The 7,945-nt window shown below is 55.5% G+C and overlaps 1 pseudogene; it reads left to right on the top strand.

Annotated features, from left to right (window-relative positions):
* The first annotated feature begins 2,867 nt into the window (after nt 1-2,867).
* LOC120667341 lies at nt 2,868-3,629 on the top strand (annotated as a pseudogene).
* Nucleotides 3,630-7,945: the final 4,316 nt, after the last annotated feature.

The following is a 7,945-nucleotide window of genomic DNA, read 5'->3' as shown; positions in this document are numbered from 1 at the left end:
AGAATCAATTGGTGCAGGATCTACCCACCTAGTAAAACCACAGTTTTCTGGAGCATCGGAAGACTGCAAAACAAATTTCATGTAAGATGTCTCATTGAAGATAAAGAAATGAAACAACCGAGTATTACCCATGCGTGTGGACATTTAAAGAAACGCCGACCGCCATCCATCCCGTCGGTGCACATCTGCACTAAGCAGTCCGCACCATATCTGCATTTTGGCCACGGTTCTCTACAGTTATCGTATTGTCGAAGAGGAGTTTCATTGGTAAATTCACTCTTGTGCTGTGGCGGAAACTCAAACACTGGTTCCGGAAAGGAATCAGGTCCAAGAGGCCCCTCCCATATTATGGGGTCTCCCTTTCTTCCCCCTTTTTCTTTCCCAAAACCATAGTAATTCTTCCCGCTAGACCCACATCCAGACATTGGGTATACAATGAGGTTTTGTGTTTGAGTTGTGCTGGGAGTTCACAAACTTGGGAGTATTTATAGGCGCACAAAGGTCTGATACCCGGAGTGTGGAGTGTAAATGCACCTAAAAAACCTACATGACAACACAGTGAAGAGGCTAGCTGACCTAACACTGAAAAGGCTAGATTCGATGCTCGAAATGACTACTCGATGCATCTCTGTGCATGCAGACTCACAGCACTGCATTGCTGCCGCTCGGTCGATCGCGCCTAAATGCCGCCTTCCCAACTACACGCCACAGACCTTCGCTGTAGAATGACAGGTCCGTCGTCCTCGCCAGAGAGACTGCTTTGAAGGTGAGCTGGTGTGGTTGCCGTCTTGTCACCAGTGGCGGAGCTTGACCTTGAATTTCAGACAAATGAGGGGGGGCCGCTCTTTTGCTACAGTAATGAACAGTAGCCATTTTACTATTCACGTAGTGGGAATTTTCATTGGCCAGGGGGGGCCAAGGCCCCCCTTGGCCCCAATAAAGCTCCGCCATCTATTTGAAATGGTGGAAGAGAACTGCTATTGGGTTGTTGTCTTTTGTCACGTATGTCTGGGCAAAGAATGCGACATTTGGGAAATCCGTGATCGCCGTGCTGAGCAGTGGCAACCTGTGATCTCGTACTCGCAGCTAGATACACTATGGTTTCTATTTTGAGCTATTCGAGCGTGTAGTCGTCATCATCGTCGGCGGGTGAGGTCTCCGGATGCTTTTTAGTATTCTAGTGACATGAAAATGTGTGCTTTTTAGCAGCAGACCCCGACGTATTTCTTATTTCTTAATTCTTATCGTTATATTAATAAAATGTGTGTTTTTTAGTATTCTAGTGACATGAAAAGCTCCGAAAATATTAAGGACAAGTTCAAAGATTTCATAGACTCACGGCTACAACTGCAAATTAATGGTAAAGGCTACAACACACAGAGTTAAGCTCTCAACTTAAAACATAAACAACTAATTGCAGTGCCATGTGCACGCGACAAGATAATTTCTTATTGCATCTAAACCTACCATGCCTTATGGAATGTAAAATGCCGGGATTACATGGTACTACTCTACTGAGTGCACCTAGGATATTTGCCCTTCCTAATTGCTTCGGCCCCGGCTTCCTTCGCACGGCGTGCCCTCTCTCGCTTTCTCTCCCTGTCAGCTTCACGTTCGGCCGCCGCCTTACGATCCACCTCCTCTATCCTCTTGCGGATCTCTTCTTGCTCTTGCTTGCGCTTCTCCTCTTGCTGTTCCTCGTGCTTCATTCGGCGCCAACGTTCTGCAGCTCACCTTGCTTTTTGTTCCACAATGTCCTTTGCCTGCTGCGACTGCACGGTGTCGAACCACTACATAAAATCACAAAGAGGCGGAGGAGACTTTGTCCAACATATGTTAGAATCATAACTCAATGTTAGGTCATAGAGAAAAATAGCGTATGTTCTCCTGCTACCTTGGCCCGGTCTTTGCTGTATCGCTTAGGTGGATCATATTCGTAGTTCTCACACATAAAGAACCTCATGCCGTAGTCATCTCCTAAAACCTCAGATTGCATGAACTTGCATAACGAACCGCAGAAGTACATTGTCACATCAATTCCTTCGGGTACGGTGGCTTTACACTTGCTCCACGGAATGTAGGTTGATCCTGACGAAGACATTGGCGCTATAGTGTGGTGCACTAAATAACAAACAATGATTTAAGCAATGCACATATCGTATACCAAATCGATGCGTGAAAATATAGGTAATGTCATAATTCTATTGTCTTATACTGTAATATCAATAAGGTACTGTCATAATTCTATTCTAATGTATAATTATTTTATTTGAAAAAGTCTGTAATAGTACTAAACCAGTGTTCTAAAGCACCAAATCTAATTCAACTAATCTGCTAATTAAATTAAATTGTTATACAATATCAACGAATTTATACGGAAGTTACCGGTAGATAACAAGTGCGGAATTCGGCAGAGCTTCGCCGCTTCCCTTCTCCTCACCCCTCTCTTTTTTCTGGATTTTTGGTAGATTTTTTGAGGTCAAATGTGGAGGGAATGAGGGGGGAGGCCTTATATAGGGAGGGCTGACCCGGTCGCCCGCGGGAGGGGGGGGCCGGCCCCCCCTGTCGCCCGCGGGAGCGCCCACCGGCCCCCCTGGCGCCTGTAGGCTGGGCCCACTGGTCGGTCGCCCCTGGGGTGGGCGACAGGGTCCTGTCGCCCGTTGGGGGGCGACAGGCCCCCCTCTTTTTTTTCTCCAGGGAATTTGTTGCAAATTTGAAGAAGAAAAAAATTACATTTGAGCCCTGTCTTCGGGGTATATTTTTGAAATTTTCCAAAACAGACATATATTTTTGAAATTTTATTTTTTTTAAATATAAAAAAGAAAAAACCGCCTCGCATCCAGACAGAACCCTCGCCGCCGCCGCCGATGACGTCCGTGTGCAGCTCCACCGCGTCCCTGGTCCCGTCGATCTGCGGGGCGGCGGAGCTGGTCCGCCAGGAGGCGCTCCGGCGCGAGCTGGACGGGTGCTAACTGCTCGCGGGCATCTGGTGCCACGGGCTCACGGTGGCGCAGCTGCGCAGCATCCGCGCGGCGCTCCCGCCCATGGCGCGGCTGGTGGTGACGAAGAACTCCGACATGGCGGCCGCCGTGGTGGGGATGCGGTGGGAGGCGCTCAAGCCCTACGCGCGGGGCATGAACGCCTGGCTCTTCGTGCGGTCCGACGAGATCCCGCCGGCGCTCAAGCCCTACCGCGACTTCCAGAAGGAGTGGAAGCTGCAGCTCAACGACTTCACCGGCGCCGTCTACGAGGGCCGCCTCTACGGCCCCGACGACTTCGCGCAGCTCGAGGCCATGCCCACCAGGGCGCAGTCCTACCAGTGCCTCCTCGGCTGCCTCCAGATGCCCGCCGTCAACCTCCTCGCCGTGCTCCGCACGCGACAGGAGGCCATGCTTGCGCAAGCCGACAAGCCACCCGCGGAGGGAGAGACGGCCGCGCCGGCGCCGGAACCGGCGGAGAAATGATTCGTCGACAAGGTTTCTTGGCGTTCGTATCACTCTGCCTCTGCATTCTTGTATGTTACAGCCGCAGCTTTGTCTGTGATTTGTTCTCGGTCTGTAATACATGTGGTAGAAAACTGATAAATCATAACAGCACATTGCTCTGATGCATTGTCATGTTCTCGTGAACTTGAGTTTGAAATTGGAGCATGCGGCGAGTAGGGTCAGCGACAAGGGAGATGAGTGAACCACCACCTAGCGTCACCGCGGCGTCGAGCCCCTCGCCGGCCGCCCAGTCACCCTTTCCTGCGGCGGCGAGCCCCTCGCCGTCCGCCCAGCCACACATCAGTTCTCCCGTCGTTCAGTCACCTAGGTCGGCTACCCCATCTGAGGCGCTGGACTATGGCTTCTCTTCGGAGCCGCTTTCTTCAGGTCGTGAGGGGGATGCCATCCTGGGTCCCCTGTATTGCGGGATAATGTTTGGCCAGCTTCTTGCCAGGAGGATGGGACGGATGCTGCAGTAGTGTGTGGTCGCCATCATGGTGCCGCACCGGTGCCGCGGTCTGTCGTCGTAAAGCCGGTGGGCTACAGGAGTTCCTACAAGGAGGCGGTGCTTGGAGCCAACATTCACCGACACAAGCCACGCATTGATGAGGAAGGATTCCAGGAGGAAGGAAAAGTATTGGTGGCGGAAGGGACGTCGTCCTGTCCATTCAAGGCTGGGGCCGAAAGTGAATGCTCCGGGCGGCAGGATTCCCGGGAGGGAGCGGATCGGAGGATGACCTTTTCAGGAGGCAAGGACGGGTGGTTTCTTGCAGCTTCTCAAGACCAAGGCCGCTGGAAAGTGCTTCCGCTGCCTTGCGGCTGACCACACCATAGCGGTTTGCCGTGACCCGCCGCGCTGCATCCTGTGCTCCCGTTCTGGGCACAAGGCCAGATTTTGCCGTTCTGCGGCGGCTGGAAGGTGGAGGGCGGCGCCTTCAGCGAGCAAGGAGCAGGAGGTCCGTCCCGCTCGGGAGATGAGCGGCCGGCCCGCGGGCGTGCGGCAGGCGATGGAGTTCCCGGAGATGTGCCCCGGCAACCCGGATGTTCGTCCGGAACACGTGGTCACGTGCATGGCGCGCACGTCGGCGCTGGTGGAGGAGGAGAGGAATCTGGAGCTACATGCCTTGTTGGCAGTGCAGCTGGACGCACGTGCTAGGATCTCCGACGAGCTGGTTCGCCGAGATGCTCTACGTCAACTTCGCATCTCGGAGCTGTCCCTCAAGGTGACCAAGGTCGGGCCTGGCACTTTCTTGCTGAGATTTGCCGATCCGGCACTCCGCACTACAGCGCTGGGCACCCGTGCGCTCTCCGTCGGCCACACTAGCCTACGGTTCCGGCCGTGGACGCGTCAGTTCGGCGCTCAGGCCTCTAAGCTCAGGTACCGTGTTCGTCTTTGTCTCGAGGGGTGCCATCTCATGCATGGCATTGCGAGATGGTAGCACCGCTGTTCGGCCCATCCTCTTTTGTTGAGGACATCTGCGACAAGAAGTATTTGGATAAGGAGTGTCTTTGCCCGTGGATCTGGACGGTGGATCTGTCTGCCATCGCGAAGTCGGGTACTCTGCAACTGGAAGAACCGATCATGGTTACTGAAGAGTATTTCATCCACTTGGGAAACATGGGTTCACCGTATGTCCGTCATGATCAAGCTGAGATGTTGAAGTATGAGGTGCTCATCCATGCCGATCGGGTGCAAGATTTCTCCACGCCGCCGTCGAGTCCACTCCGCAGTGATCACAGTGATATCAGTGGGATGCCTTCGGATGGGCCTGAGGAGGAGTGGCCAGTTTGCTATCGTTTTGGTTGGTCTTTGGGCAGTCGCGATGGAGAGGTGCTTGAGCCCCGGAGGACGCCAGTTCACGATCGTCTTGGTGGTCGGCGTCGGCGGGTTGGCTCTCCGCCTGGGGGGGCGGCCATGGAGGGGGTGGACTGCGGCAATTTCCGTCCCCCAATCTGCATGACCTTCACAGGGATGGCCGTTTTGCTCCGTCCTCCAGTCGTGCCGGAGGGAGTGGCCATTCAGGATCTGCGGGATATCAGGATTATCGCCGCCGTGCGGGGGCCGGGGACGACGTGCAGGCCCTGAAGGAGAAGACAGTTGTTGAAGATGAGGCCCTGGGGGAGCAGAATGTTGGCACTTCCTCACACACACAACACCCTCTTGCTTGCAGGTGGAAGAAGAAGATGAGAGGAAGAAGAAGAACTCAGAAAGAGCACATGAAGTGGAGCTGCTTAATCTGTGAGCTGTAGCTGCTCTCTCTTTTTATAGACATAAGTAGTCAAGGTGAGCATTTACAAGGTAAGACGCTATAGTGTTATGTAGCCTCTACAACTACTAGCTACTGCTGCTACTACTAGTCACTACTACTACCATGCTGCCAACTGCAGCTGCTACTATACACAATAGTGTTTGCCGCCCAACATTGAAGAGGCAGCCTTGACTGAGCAGGAGCAAGAGCCCCTACCAGCGTAGAACCTAGACAAGCTAGAGCATGTGTAATTATCTAACAATTCTTCCCCTAATTGCACTGCTCTTGCTTGATCTCCTCAACTCCAATCTTGGTCCTCAACTCTGTAAGTCGAACGCGCCCAAGTGGCTTGGTGAGGATGTTCCCGAGCTGTCGAGCTGTCTCGACATACTCGAGCTTGATCTGTCCACCGTCGATGCAATCACGGATGAAGTGATACTTGGTGTCGATGTGCTTGCTCCGGTCGTGGTGGGCAGGGTTCTTCGCTAAGGCGATGGCGGACAGGTTGTCCACCATCAGGACAGGTGCCCGAGCTTCTTCTCCAGTGAGCTCTGCCAGCAGCCGCCCCAGCCAAACTCCCTGGCAACATGCTGTTGCCGCCGCAATGTACTCTGACTCGCAAGTGCTCAGCGCGACGACCTTCTATTTCATCGATTGCCAGGAGATCGAGCACGCTTCAAGGAAGAAGGGCACACCAGATGTGCTCCTTCGTCCATCAACGTCACCCAATCAGCTCCAGCTCTGCTCTGCTCCTCCTTGGGTAGACGAGCCCGTAGTCGCGCGTCCCTGCCACTTAGCGGAGCAGATGCTTGACCGCAACGAGGTGATCCTCCCACGGCTCCGTCATGAACCGGCTCACGTACCCCACGGCGAACCCGATGTCCGGCCGCGTGTGCGTGAGGTAACGCAGTGCGCCGACGATGCTCCGGTAGCTCGTGGCGTCCACCAAGGGGGCAGTGTTGTTCTTTGACAGCTTGATCTTCTCCTCCATAAGCGTTTGGCACGCCCTGCACTCGCCCATCCCACTCCGCTCCAGCAGCTTCCCAGCATAGGAGCTCTGGAGGAGCGGCGGAGCATGATGGTGTCCCTCCCCTGTTCCACCTCAATGCCGAGGTAGTAGGTGAGCAGGCCGAGGTCTGACATGCTGAACATTGACTTCATCTTCTCCTTGAACGCGTCGATGTCCCGCTGCTCTGCGCCGGTGACGATGAGATCGTCGACGTACACGCCGACGATCATCAGTCCTCCTCTCGACCGGCGCGTGTAGAGGGCGTGCTCGGTGGTGCACTTGGTGTAGCCGAGCGACGCGAGGCTGGCGTCGAGCTTGATGTTCCACGCGCGTGGCGCCTGACGCAGCCCGTACAGGGCCTTGCGCAGGCGGAGCACCCTGTGGCTGCTGCACGTACACTTCCTCGGCAAGCTCTCCATTGAGGAATGCGGACTTCACATCCAAGTGGTGGACCTTCCAGCTCCTTCCGGCCGCTAGCGCCAGCAGCAGGCGCACGGACTCCTTGCGCGCCACCGGCGCAAAGACTTCCTCGAAGTCGATGCCCTCACGCTGCACGAATTCCTTGCCGACAAGCCGCGCCTTGTGCCGCACCACCTCGCCGCGCTCGTTCTGCTTCACCTTGAACACCCACTTGAGCCCAATCGGCCGGCAACCGGCCGGCGGATCCACCAACTCCCAGGTACGATTCTCCTCCACCGCCGCCATCTCTTCCAGCATCGCCGCCCACCAGCATGCCTCCTGCTCTGCTATGGCGAAGCTTGGCGGTTCCTCTGCGCTGCCCAGATGCAGCTCGAGGTCGTCCAGCTCGCGAGCCGCCTGCCCTGGCGAACTCGTGCCGATGAGGTCGTCCACCATGCGAAATCGAAGGGGCTCGCCGGAGTAATCGGCGTTGGTGTTCGAGGAGGCGCTCGGCGGAGGCGTGACGAAGCGAATCGACGAAGCGGTGCTCGTTGCGGCGGAGATCGGAGTCCCCTGCCCCACGGTCGAGGGTGTCTCCTATGCCTCGCTCGAGGGTGTCCCTTCCGCCTCGCTCGAGGGTGTCCCTTTCGCCTCGCCATGAGCCAGCTCCCTCGCACCGGAGTACGCCATGTACTCGACGGTGAAGGAGCTGCTCAGGCCTCCTGGCGTCGCTTCCCCATCGTCGGACTCCCAGCCCCAGCATGCCGCTTCGTCGAAGACGACGTGGTAGGACACGACCACCT

The sequence above is a fragment of the Panicum virgatum genome, chromosome 3N (assembly GCF_016808335.1).
Source record: "Panicum virgatum strain AP13 chromosome 3N, P.virgatum_v5, whole genome shotgun sequence".
NCBI lineage: Eukaryota > Viridiplantae > Streptophyta > Magnoliopsida > Poales > Poaceae > Panicum > Panicum virgatum.
The sequence above is the reverse complement of the archived record's forward strand: the minus strand, read 5'-3'. Positions and strand labels throughout refer to the sequence as shown.